This window comes from Dermacentor albipictus, chromosome 5, assembly GCF_038994185.2.
Source record: "Dermacentor albipictus isolate Rhodes 1998 colony chromosome 5, USDA_Dalb.pri_finalv2, whole genome shotgun sequence".
NCBI classification, from domain to species: domain Eukaryota; kingdom Metazoa; phylum Arthropoda; class Arachnida; order Ixodida; family Ixodidae; genus Dermacentor; species Dermacentor albipictus.
In genome coordinates this window covers 151,887,689-151,901,641 of record NC_091825.1, presented here as the reverse complement: position 1 = coordinate 151,901,641, position 13,953 = coordinate 151,887,689, and positions in this window count along the sequence as shown.

Sequence of the window (13,953 nt, the reverse complement as noted above, 5' to 3'; positions counted from 1 at the left end):
AAATTAAGGTTAATGTACCAGTTTTTGAATTTCGCACTGTTACCACAGGCCTTGTATGTCGATGTGAAGACATGGATTTGAAACTGTTTTTTTTTTTCATTTGGCCTGAGTAAAACCTTAAACTTGATAAGTTCAGTCTTTGGCTGCTTCAGAATATACAGTGTAGTTGCGTCTTTGCCAATAAAGAATTAACTAGGCCCAAGTAGACCCCATCAAAGTCAGTGGCATCACGGCGAGCTGGTGTGGGAACTTCAAGGAAGCATCTCCAGCACTCATTTCTTCTTGTGTATTTTCTGGCTTACCAAGTGCTTGCTCAAGGTAACAGTGGCTTTATTGACGTATTGTATAAAAATAACTTCCTAACACAGCTCAAGTCATTTTTCTCTTTAGTGTCCCTTTAAAGGAGTACTGGTTGTGGCATTCCCAAACTGTCATTTTCAATATTTTAAATGAAGGTCCAAGCCTCTAAACCTTAGAAAAATGTGCTATCAAGCACCTGAGTGGCTGAAATAATTTGCTGTAATACTCGTTTCAATGAACCAGTTTCAATGTGGGTACCCTGTAAGTGGTTGAGTCATGATGCCTTGATACACTGGCCCACTCCGTTCCTGTGATCACTACTGCTGCCACGCATGAGTGCAGCCCAAAAGAACATGCATAGCACTGTTTATTTTTTCTATGGGCAACGCAATCGTACCTTGCCTTATTGCTACACAATGTCAGAAAATTTAGCTCTGCGTCATGACTGGCGCAATGTTAAATACCAATGTAACTTGCATGCTTTGCTGCATCCATTCAGGTTCACAAATTGCAGTCGGGATCTCTGTGTTACCAACTGTTTTTAAAAAAAAATTAAATTAAATTATGGAGTTTTACGTGCCAAAACCACTTTCTGATTATGAGGCACGCCGTAGTGGAGGACTCTGGAAATTTTGACCACCTGGGGTTCTTTAACGTGCACCCGAATCTAAGTACACGGGTGTTTTCGCATTTCGCCCCCATCGAAATGCGGCCGCCGTGGCCGGGATTCGATCCCGCGACCTCGTACCAACTGTTTTAGAAGCTGCCATAAAATGCAACAGTTTTCCTTCAAAGTACGTACATTGAAAAGACGTGCAAGTATAAATCATTCTTCATACATGATGCCATTTCAGTCTCTTATAATATAAAGAGCCCACAAGCTTCATCCTGGAGCAGCAAATGGCATAAAATTTATTTTGGATGGTCTGTCTGTACACACAAGTACTTTTATTGAAGTGCATTTTATTCAGGCTAGTACTGTACTGCATGATTCTAATACGGACTTTTTAAATAAAAGGTGCATTCAAATTTGCAGGTGAGTTACAGTCGTAACTGATTCTACTCAAGATCAAAAAATGCAAAACAAATAAAAGGCTAAAAAAGAAGTTCAGAGCAAGGTAGCTAGCCACACGGGCATCGAACAAGTCATTTGAAGAAAGTACGCTCGGAGACATTGCAATTGAGGTGGCTCCGTGATTTGTGGGAGGCCTTCCCGCTGATGATGGTTGCGGGAGCCTCCGGAAGTGTGGCATTTGTAATGCATTAAATAGAACTGAAGATGACTTTCTGTGGTCGCCACACAGCGAAAAGGAGGTGTCGTTGAACTCCAATAGCCGCTAAGATTCAGCTGTGTGCGTGTTTGTGTGCCTTTGTATGCTGTATAATGTTTCAACATCGTATGCGTCGACTCAGGTTTTGTTACTTGATGTGCGTGGTAGAATCGGCACCAATTTAATTTTTTTATTATTTGGCCGATAATATAACTTCACGTTACAATTGGTGGCACAGTATAATCATGCAAATATGGCAATTAGGGAATAAGTGGTTGTGGGTAATTGCCTGTATTCACTGCAGTGCAAATTAGGAACTATTATTATTTTTTATCCAATGGAAAGAACAGCTGGCAATATTGTTTAATGCCGGAAGTATAATAGTTTAAATTCAAAACCTGACAATTCTAGACATGCTACTGTTTGAATCTTGTGGGTATACTCATGAATGAGTATATAGAAGACACAAGTCGCTATTTTCTTGTTAGGTGCTCCTTGAAAATTTTTCCCAAGCTATTATTATTATCTTGTATGATTTCTCTGTGTTATGGCTGTGGAATCGACTACATAGTTGGTAAATCTACAAGGCAGCTATCCTGCGCTGTAAAATTTCACAGTATAGCAGTGCCGCCCGACCTCACTGCAAATGTGAATTGCAATGCTGCATCTCCTATAATGCATATTCAGCCACTGTAGTAGTTAAACACACAGTAAAAGCAAAGTGTGTGTGTGTGTGTGTGTGTGTGTGTGTGTGTGTGTGTGTGTGTGTGTGTGTGTGTGTGTGTGTGTGTGTGTGTGTGTGTGTGAGAGAGAGAGAGAGAGAGAACAACGCCGTTGGCGGTGTTCGGTTGTGGTTTCACTATGCACCAGGGTACAACGTATATACGAAAACCAAATCAAAAGCAGCGCCGACTCATCTCCCCCTCCCTCCCTCTCTGGATCCGGCGGTGCGAACAGTCCCGTTAGCATACAACTTCAAAAAAGCAGCATTTGGCCACCAAAGCACACGGACCGCGCAGGGTTGTGTTACTCCTCCTGCCAATCACAGACGCAAACAAAACTACCGTGTTCTAGACTATGGTCGATGCGACGAACGGCGCTCTTTCGCTGAGGCGCCGCGTGTGGAAAAAAATTGCGAGGGCGCTGCGAGCGAACTGAATTGTGGTGGAAATGCGCTTCGCGGCATATTCAACGCAATTTCGCTGTGGGCCCTGAGACTGATTGCGCGCGTACGCTCCTGATTGTATGCTCCTGAAATAAGATTTATTTCCACTGAAAATTCTTACTGACACCTTTTTGCTGCGTATACATGTTTGAGGCATGGGCTATACAACATTATAACCCGCCGTGGTTGCTCAGTGGCTATGGTGTTAGGCTGCTGAGCACGAGGTCGCGGGATCGAATCCCGGCCACGGCGGCCGCATTTCGATGTGGGCGAAATGCGAAAACACCCGTGTACTTAGATTTAGGTGCACGTTAAAGAACCCCAGGTGGTCAAAATTTCCGGAGTCCTCCACTACGGTGTGCCTCATAATCAGAAAGTGGTTTTGGCACGTAAAACCCCATATATTATTATACAACATTACGTCTTCAATTTTGCTGTCGTTGTCAGGTACGTCGTCTGCTAGCGAGCGCGCTAGTGTTCCTGTATATGCCAGTTTTTCTCGGAAGAAGTATGTGCAGTAAAATTTTTTATCGTTTTACTTGCTTTGATGCGCCCGCGACTCCTGTCGGCCCGTATCAATTGTAGTTTTAGCCAGACAAACTGCTATTTTTAACACTGTTTTCTCAAAATAACACATTATTTTTGCCACCGAAGCCGCCTAGCTGCAACATGAAGCTACGTAGGAAATTTTTATTGATGTGTCATTTTACGCGCGTTCCTTGTTGGTGGAATATTGATCAGGGACAATGATCAAAGATAATATTATAGTGAAATAAACCAGATTCGTAACTGCGTGGCGCGAAGAGATGCAGGTGACCAATGCATCTAATATGCATTCTAGGTAAATCTAAGGGTACATATAGACATACATATCCACGACATATGTGTAAGAGAACAATTATCAAATATTCTAACTGCACTGATTGAAAAAGTGAGAACTCCTGACGGAAATAAGCGTTTCTTTTAAAAGTTGCGCCGGCCTTACGTGAACCAATCGACTTTCCGAGAAAAGGAATCAAGACAATTCTTGGACGTTCATGTGAACAACAGTGTTAGGGACAAGATATTGCCTATGTACTCAGACTGAATCGCGGAGACAGGGAAGTGTTTACCAATTAAAGCAGCCTCCGTGAATTGTCTTCGGTCTCCTTCAACGTACCAGTAGGCGAAATGAAGTATGTGCCAAGTATGGTATGTGCCATTCAGATCTTATTCGACTTCAAATTCCACTATCAAAATTATTGAATAGCCGTTTTCGAATGTAGCGACTAGCAGCACTTTTGAAATTTCAAAGGTGAGGGGCCGATGCAGGACTCCTATTCCGAATGATTGTGCTGCTGGAGAGTCGTGCATGGCTGTTGCGCAGAGGCGCACCAGTGAATATTTGAGAGAATTAACGCACTCGTACTAATCGGTTCTGCTGAACAAGTTCCTAGCTGTCATTCAATAAACGCCCCGTTTTGGTACAGCCTATAAATCTGCAAACTTGATTCAGACAAGAAAAAAAAATTTTTTTTGAGTCTCACCATGTCTGCAAGACTGCAACCCAAAAAAAAAAAAAACTGGGTGCCCAATGTGGTACCACACTTCTTCAACGAACACAGCAGATCTAGATACCTCTACGTGTATGTGAGGCATGCCGTTCCTTTAAATGCTTCATTATTGTCCTTATGATAGTGTCGCGTAGTAGTGACGGAAGAAGGCAGCAAACCTGTAATTATAGAAACTAGCGTTTTATTGGGCGAACTTGTACCCTCAAAAGCAGGCTATACACTCAATAGAACAACGGTAGCGGCGAATTAACACGCTCTGCGATCGTCGAAAATCTCATCAGCGGGTCAAGCGCGTCGGCTTTCATACAGCAGTCGTCGAACGTTCCAGACTGATCGCTGGGACCCGCGTGTCTTCCACAAAGTTCTGCACCATTCGCGTCACGCGATGAAATCAGATAACACAAGGTTCGGCGACAACAGACAGCGGATAAAAGCATCGATAACATTCCAGAAACTTCCGATACATGCAGCCGCGTCCCGCGCTGTGCGATAACATTTGTTAGGCGTCGAAACGTGGTAGCCCGATAAAGATATAGGCAAGTGCACGTGTCAAGTTCTCTAGAGGGTGTTGGTCATACCCCCCCCCCCCTCTTAAAAAAGCATCGACTCGACGGTGCAAACAAACGAAAGTAATAAAGAAAAACACCCGTAGCAACAAAACACCCCGGCCCTCAGTCCCCAGCAGCTGCGAAGCAACTGACCACGGCGGCGGTCAGACCTGCGACGCAGCAGACGGTGGAATCACTGGCTCCGGACAGGCCGCCATTGGAATATGAACCTGGCAACGTTTAACGCTAGAACGTTATCTAGTGAGGCGAGTCTAGCAGTGCTATTGGAGGAATTAGAGGGCAGTAAATGGGATATTATAGGGCTCAGTGAAGTTAGGAGGCCAAAAGAAGCATATACAGTGCTAAAAAGCAGGCACGTCCTGTGCTACCGGGGCTTAGCGGAGAGAAGAGAACTAGGAGTCGGATTACTGATTAATAAGAATATAGCTGGTAATATACAGGAATTCTATAGCATTAACGAGAGGGTGGCAGGTCTTGTGAAACTTAATAAGAGGTACAAAATGAAGATTGTACAGGTCTACGCCCCTACATCCAGTCATGATGACCAGGAAATCGAAAGCTTCTATGAAGACGTGGAATCGGCGATGGGTAGAGTGAAAACTAAATACACTATACTAATGGGCGACTTTAATGCGAAGGTAGGTAAGAAGCAGGCTGGAGACAAGGCAGTGGGGGAATATGGCATAGGCACTAGGAATAGCAGGGGAGAGTATATTTAGTAGAGTTTGCGGAACAGAATAATATGAGGATAATGAATACCTTCTTCCGCAAGCGGGATAGGCGAAAGTGGACGTGGAGGAGCCCGAACGGCGAGACTAGAAATGAAATAGACTTCATACTCTGCGCTAACCCTGGCATCATACAAGATGTAGACGTGCTCGGCAAGGTGCGCTGCAGTGACCACAGGATGGTAAGAACTCGAATTAGCCTAGACCTGAGGAGGGAACGGAAGAAACTGGTACATAAGAAGCCGATTAATGAGTTAGCGGTAAGAGGGAAAATAGAGGAATTCCAGATCAAGCTACAGAACAGGTATTCGGCTTTAGCTCGGGAAGAGGACCTTAGTGTTGAAGCAATGAACGACAATCTTGTGGGCATCATTAAGGAGTGTGCAATGGAAGTCGGTGGTAACTCCGTTAGGCAGGATACCAGCAAACTATCGCAGGAGACGAAAGATCTGATCAAGAAACGCCAATGTATGAAAGCATCTAACCCTACAGCTAGAACTGGCAGAACTTTCGAAGTTAATCAACAAGCGTAAGACAGCTGACATAAGGAAGTATAATATGGATAGAATTGAACATGCTCTCAGGAACGGAGGAAGCCTAAAAACAGTGAAGAAAAAACTAGGAATTGGCAAGAATCAGATGTATGCGTTAAGAGACAAAGCGGGCAATATAATTACTGATATGGATGAGATAGTTCAAGTGGCTGAGGAGTTCTATAGAGATTTATACAGTACCAGTGGCACCCACGACGATAATGGAAGTGAGAATAGTCTAGAGGTATTCGAAATCCCAAAGGTAACGCCGGAAGAAGTAAAGAAAGCCTTGGGAGACATGCAAAGGGGGAAGGCAGCTGGGGAGGATCAGGTAACAGCAGATTTGTTGAAGGAAGGTGGACAGATTGTTCTAGAGAAACTGGCCACCCTGTACATGCAATGCCTCATGACCTCGAGCGTACCGGAATCTTGGAAGAACGCTAACATAATCCTAATCCACAAGAAAGGGGACGCCAAAGACTTGAAAAATTATAGGCCGATCAGCTTACTGTCCGTTGCCTACAAACTATTTACTAAGGTAATCGCAAATAGAATCAGGAACTCCTTAGGCTTCTGTCAAGCAAAGGACCAGGCAGGATTCCGTAAAGGCTACTCAACAATAGACCATATTCACACTATCAATCAGGTGATAGAAAAATGTGCGGAATATAACCAACCCTTATATATAGCTTTCATTGATTACGAGAAAGCGTTTGATTCTGTCGAAACCTCAGCAGTCATGGAGGCATTGCGGAATCAGGGTGTAGATGAGCCTTATGTAAAAATACTGAAAGATATCTATAGCGGCTCCACAGCCACCGTAGTCCTCCATAAAGCAAGCAACAAAATCCCAATAAAGAAAGGCGTCAGGCAGGGAGATACGATATCTCCAATGCTATTCACAGCGTGTTTACAGGAGGTATTCAGAGACCTCGATTGGGAAGAATTGGGGATAAAAGTTAATGGAGAATACCTTAGTAACTTGCAATTCGCTGATGATATTGCCTTGCTTAGTAACTCAGGGGACCAATTGCAATGCATGCTCACTGACCTGGAGAGGCAAAGCAGAAGAGTGGGTCTAAAAATTAATCTGCAGAAAACTAAAGTAATGCTTAACAGTCTCGGAAGAGAACAGCGATTTACAATAGGCAGCGAGGCACTGGAAGTCGTAAGGGAATACATCTACTTAGGGCAGGTAGTGACGGCGGATCCGGATCATGAGACGGAAATAATCAGAAGAATAAGAATGGGCTGGGGTGCGTTTGGCAGGCATTCTCACGTCATGAACAGCAGGTTGCCATTATCCCTCAAGAGAAAAGTATATAATAGCTGTGTCTTACCAGTACTCACCTACGGGGCAGAAACATGGAGGCTTACGAAAAGGGTTCTACTCAAATTGAGGACGGCGCAACGGGCTATGAAAAGAAGAATGATAGGTGTAACGTTAAGGGATATAAGAAAAGAGCAGATTGGGTGAGGGAACAAACGCGAGTTAATGACATCTTAGTTGAAATCAAGAAAAAGAAATGGGCATGGGCAGGACATGTAATGAGGAGGGAAGATAACCGATGGTCATTAAGGGTTACGGAATGGATTCCAAGGGAAGGGAAGCGTAGCAGAGGGCGGCAGAAAGTTAGGTGGGCGGATGAGATTAAGAAGTTTGCAGGCACGGCATGGTCACAATTAGTACATGACCGGGGTTGTTGGAGAAGTATGGGAGAGGCCTTTGCCCTGCAGTGGGCGTAACCAGGCTGATGATGATGATGACCCGTAGCAAAGAAACAACAGACCAAGGAAGTTCGTCAGCGTGCGTAAAAGGATTTAAGACGCACCACGTGGACAACTTCAGGTCGTGCGCGGCGCCGCTGTGAATGCGAAATGCCGTCTGGCACGACCTCATAGTCCAGTGTGCCAATACGTCGAATGACCTTGCAGGGTCCAAAATAGCGTCGCAGTAGTTTCTCACTGAGTCCTCGTCGGCGTATCGGGGCTGGTACTCTACGAAGCGTGATCGTCGGAGGTTGTGTCGGCTGTCGGTACGCTGCTGGTTCTTAATCCGTAGGTGGGCGAGCTGTCGGGCTTCTTCGGCGCGCTGGAGATAGGTAGAGACGTCACCATTCTCTTCGTCAGTGACATGCGGCAGCATGGCGTCCAGAGCCGTCATCAGATTCCTGCCGTAAACTAGCTTGAATGGCGTGATGTGTGTTGTTTTTTGCACCGCCGTGTTGTAAGCAAAGGTTACGTGTGGCAGGACCGCATCCCACGTCTTGTGCTCAACGTCGACGTACATTGCTGGCATGTCGGCGAGGGTCTTGTTCAGGCGCTCCGCGAGACCATTCGTCTGCGGGTGGTAGGCAGTTGTCCTCCTGTGGCTTGTATGGCTGTATTGCAGAATGGCTTGGGTGAGCTCTGCTGTTCCTCTGTCGGTGATGAGGACTTCTGGGGCACCATGTCGCAGCAGGATGTTACAGAGGGACGAGAGTCAAATATCCCCCACCGCACAAAGCTCTAACGCAGGAGGAAGCTACGAGTTGGCGCAGATTTCAGACAAACTCCTTCCCAAATTTATACATCCTGAACAAAATGTACCCAACACAATACAGAGACACCTGCCCATGGTGCGGGGCCACACCCACACTATACCATGTCACATGGGAATGTAAACACACTAAATCATTCCACCAACACAATAACCCGAGTGCGGAGCAATGGGAGAGTCGGCTTACCAGCTGCGAGCTCACGGCCCAAAGGGCCTTAGTGCAGCACGCTAGTGAGGTAGCTAGGCTTAGTGGAGCCCTGGAATAGGGGCCCACCCTTGCTGGAAGAGGCTCCAAGTCGCCGGCGCCCAAGACGGCCGAGACCTCGAGACGCTAAATCCTTGAAGGAACCAAAATAAAGTTTCTCTCGCTCTCGCTCGCTCTCGACGAAAAATTTCGCAACTTCGGCTGCGCTGCCTTTTGGTAGAGCTTTAGTTTCAGCGAAGCGGGTGAGATAGTCCGTCGCCACGACGATCCACTTATTTCCTGTTGTTGACGTCGGAAAGGGTCCCAACAAGTCCATCCAGATCTGCTGAAAATGTCGGCAAGGAGGCTCGATTGGCTGTAGTAATCCCGCTGGCCTCGTCGGTGGTTTCTTGCGTTGCTGACAGTCTCGGCATGTTCTTACATAACGGGCGACGTCGGCGGTCAGGCGCGGCCAATAATACCTTTTCTGTATCCTAGAGCTCGATAGCATCCGGAAGAATCCGAGGTGCCCAGCGGTCGGATCGTCATGTAGGGCGTGCAATACTTCTGGACGCAGCCCTGAGGGAACAACAAGAAAGTAGTTGACGTGGACTGGTGAGAAGTTCTTTACGAGTTGTTTTGAAGCGAAAACGAAGACAATCCACGCCTAAATGCCTTAGGGACAACTTCGGTGGGCCCTTCCAAATACTCGACGAGGTTTTTCAGCTCCGGGTCTGCTCGTTGCTGTTCAGCAACGTCTTCCGCGCTTAATGTGCCAGGGAAGGCGTCGTCATCCTCGTCGTCTTGCGGCGGCGAGTCAATATGGGGGCGCGTGATAGGCAATCGGCATCGGAGTGTTTTCGTCCGGACTTGTTGGTTACGGTGATATCATATTCTTGCAGTCTTAGGCTCCATGCACCCGCGCCAACCGTCCTGAAGGGTCCTTTAAATTCGCTAGCCAACGCTGACGACGCCAACGCTGTCGCTGACGACTTTGAATGGCCTGCCATATAGCTAGGTAAGGGCGAAATTTCGCTGTAGCCCAAACGATGGCGAGGCATTCCTTTTCGGTTGTAGAATAATTGCATTTCGCTTTTGACAACGATCGGCTAGCGTATACGCTATAACGTGTTCAAGTCCGTCTTTTCTCTGGACCGGCACCGAGGCCTAGGCTACTGGCGTCAGTGTGGATTTCGGTATCGGCGTCCTCGTCGAAGTGCGCAAGTACCGGCGGCGACTGCATGCGTCGGCCTGCGGCGTTTGCCGCTTGAACTCGACATCAGATTTGGTTAAATCCGTTAGTGGCTCAGCGATGCGTGAAAAGTCCTTGACAAAGCGCCTGTAGTAGGCACACATGGCCAAGAAATCTACGCACTGCCTTCTTGTCGATGGGCTGCGGGAACTTTGCGATGGCAGCTGTTTTCTGTGGGTCGGGGCGTACTCCGGATTTGCTGATGACGTGGCCTAGGAACAGAAGCTCATCGTAAGTGAAGCGGCACTTTTCCGGCTTCAGAGTGGGCCCTGATGATTTGATGGCCTCGAGTACTGTTGCAAGCCGCCTAAGGTGATCCTCGAAATTTCTGGCGAAGACAACGACGTCATCCAAATAAACGAGGCAGGTCTAGCTGCCACTTCAATCCTGCTAAAACCGTGTCCATCACGCGCTGGAACGTTGTTGGTGCCGAGCACACTCCAAATGGCATAACCTTGAACTCGTAGAGGGCGTCAGGTGTGATGAAGGCGGTCTTTTCGCGATCCTTTTCGTCGACTTCTATTTGCCAATAGCCAGACTTGAGGTCCATCGACGAGAAGTATTTAGCGTTGCAGAGCCGATCCAATGCGTCGTCTATCCGTGGGAGGGGGTTCACGTCCTTCGTGATCTTGTTCAGACGACGATAATCGACGCAGAAACGTAAGGTTCCGTCCTTTTTCTTTACCAAGACAACAGGGGATGCCCACGGACTTTTCGACGGCTGGATGATGTCGTCGCGGAGCATTTCGTTGACTTGTTGCCTAATAGCTTCACGTTCTCGCGTCGAAACTAGGTAAGGGCTCTGGCGGAGTGGCTGAGCGCACTCTTCAGTTATTATGCGATGCTATGCAACTGGTGTTTGTCGAATCCTCGATGACGTCGAAAAGCAGTCTTTATATCGTCGGAGAAGACTTCTGAGCTGTTGCTGCTTGTTCATGGGGAGACTTGGATTTACGTCGAGGTCTGGTTCGGGGACTATGGTCGGCGGGATGGATGCGGCAGAATCTGAGAGGACAAAGGCATTGCTGGTTTCCACAATTTTCTCGATGTAAGCGATTGTCGTGCCCTTGCTGATGTGCTTGAACTCTTGGCTGAAGTTGGTTAGCATCACTTCCGATCGGGCGACCACGTTTCGCCGCCTAACAAATGTTATCGCACAGCGCGGGACGCGCCTGCATATTTATGTATCGGAAGTTTCTGGAATGTTATCGATGCTTGTATCCGCTGTCTGTTGTCCCCGAACCTTGCGTCATCTGATTTCATCGCGTGACGCGAATGGTGTTGAACTTTGTGATGCTTTGTGGAAGACAGGCGGGTCCCAGCGATTAGTCTGGAACATTCGACGACTGCTGTATAAAAGCCGACGCGCTTGACACGCTGATCAGATTTTCGACGATCGCCGAGTGTGTTAATTCGCCGCTATCGATCGTTGTTCTTTTGAGTGTAGCCTGCTTTTGAGGGCACAAGTTCGCCCAATACAACGCTAGTTTCTACAATCACAGTTTTGCTGCCTTCTTCACCGTCACTATACTACGTGACATCTGGTGGAGGTGCTGCGTAGTCGGCGATGTCACGTGGGCGCTCCCCAAGCAGTGTACGCGGCGCCATAGATAAAGAACGAACTTTGCGTTGACGGCGAACCATAGAGAATGTGGGCGAACCCACTCAGTCCCAAGTCGCGGTATGGGCATCGGCAGTACACATGGCCGGCTTCTCCGCAGTACCCGCCGTGGTTGCTCAGTGGCTATGGTGTTAGGCTGCTGAGCACGAGGTCGCGGGATCGAATCCCGGCCACGGCGGCTGTCAGTAAGTGACATTCAAGTGGGAAAAAGAAAATATAAGTGCAGTACCGTAACTGTCTCTCGCTTGGAAAGTCACCTCAACAGTACTGCACGGATAAGGGGTAAGGGGAATAAAAGAGTTGAGAGAAATGAAGATGGAGGAGGATGAGCATGAGGCCGTTAAAAAAAAAAAAAGAAGAGTGAAATGGGGCTTATGGCCGCGTATAAAGGTTGGAGGAATCAAGGAACTCAATTAGAGCTGCAAAGGCTCTTTTGAGTAAACATAAAAAACCCCTAGGAAAAAGAAAATCCGCAGGACGGGCTGTGGCGTTGGTACGAGGCGATTTGTGTTTCCCGAGCTGGGCGTTGGTACGAGGCGATTTGTGTTTCCCGAGCTGGGCTGTAAGCCGCGCAGTTGAGGAGGATGTGTGCGAGTGTTTCATCAACTCCAGCAGTGCAATTCTGGCGGACGGAACTGACAGTGCCTGAAGGGCGAGAGATCAGCTCAGCACTTTTGAAACAGCCAATGCGGAGACAGAGTAAAAGGGCCCTATCGGCCCATGAGAGTCCTAGTTTTGTTTTGGTAGTGGCCGGGGTGGAAGGCCGGCGGCGGTGCGATTGACAGGGTATTTATTTCTGACTGCATGCGATACTAGTTGTTGTGCTGTGTCAAACAGGGAGACGAAGTTGGTATAGGGCGTGATATGAGAGTGTGCCTCTTTGACGAGGTGATCGGCTCGTTCATTACCGTCGATTCCGATGTGCAAAGGAACCCATTGGAAAATTATATCACAGCCCATCTGTTGTGCGTAACCAAACTTCAAGGAAAGTCATTGCGCGATGAGGGGGCCTCTCTCCACTTTGGCGAGCATGAGTAGCGCCACGGTTTCGATGGGGGCGAAATGCGAAAACACCCGTGTACTTAGATTTAGGTGCACGTAAAAGAACCCCAAGTGGTCGAAATTTCCGGAGTCCCCCACTACGGCGTGCCTCATAATCAGAAAGTGGTTTTGGCTCGTAAAACCCCATAATTAAAAAAAAATTATTCTCCGCAGTGATAGCAGAGCGGGCGATGGTGGGGGCTCGCCAAATGTCCGTCTTCCTCGCGTAGGTGCGCTGCGCGACGGGTGGGCATGCTGGCGGCGGCGTAGGTCATCGCTTCTGGCTAGGGGCTGCGGTAATTGAGGTTGCACCTCAGGAACCCCAATCGATCGCTGAACCTCGTCTTTCGATGTCTGCGATCGAGGCCACTTGAGGCTGCGATAAAGGCAAGACTTTGTGCAGTTCTTCGCGCACAATGGCCGTGATGGTCTCTTGAAGGTCGTCGGAACCCAGTCCTTGGATGGCATACTGCGGCGCGAGCACCTGGCGGTTATGTTGCCGGGTGCGCATTTCCAGAGTTTTCTCGATCGTCGATGCCTCTACAGAAATCTCAGCTACGGTCTTCGGTGGGTTACGAATAAGTCCGGCGAAACGTTCTTGCTTGACGTCCCGCATCAGGAAGCGGACTTTTTTCTCCTCCGACGTTTCCGGGTCGATGTGCCGGAAAAGGCGTGCCATATGTATCTCCTCCGTGAAGATCGCGAACGTCTCATTTGGCAGCTCACGCCTGCGCACGAACGGCTGGCGATCCCTCAAATGAACATAGATCTCGTGTTCTCCGGCGGCTGCTACGGTGCCTCGTTGTCCGGCATGGAGGAAGGAAACCGTGTTGTCGGGAATCCTCTGAATCAAGCGTTTTTTTTTCTTTCTTTAGATCACTATCATCATCTCTGTGTTTTCCTCGCCCGCCGCTCCGTACAGAGAATTGAGACAGCCGCGGACGTGTCTTGCAAGCGAGCTGCGATAAGTGCGCGTCCGCGCGAGTCTCATTTTCAAAGCAATCTGCGATCTTCGCAGAGTGCGTGTAGTGCCGGTAGCTTCGTATGCGATGTGCTTTTGACGTTTCGTTAACGCTGAAGCGAGAGGCATGAAGGTCTTTTCGGTTGCTGCTGCCGCGATCCATCACTCCAGAATTTTCACAGCGAGTTTTCGCGCTCATCGAGCGAGATGTGTTCATGTTTACATGCGCCCGCATG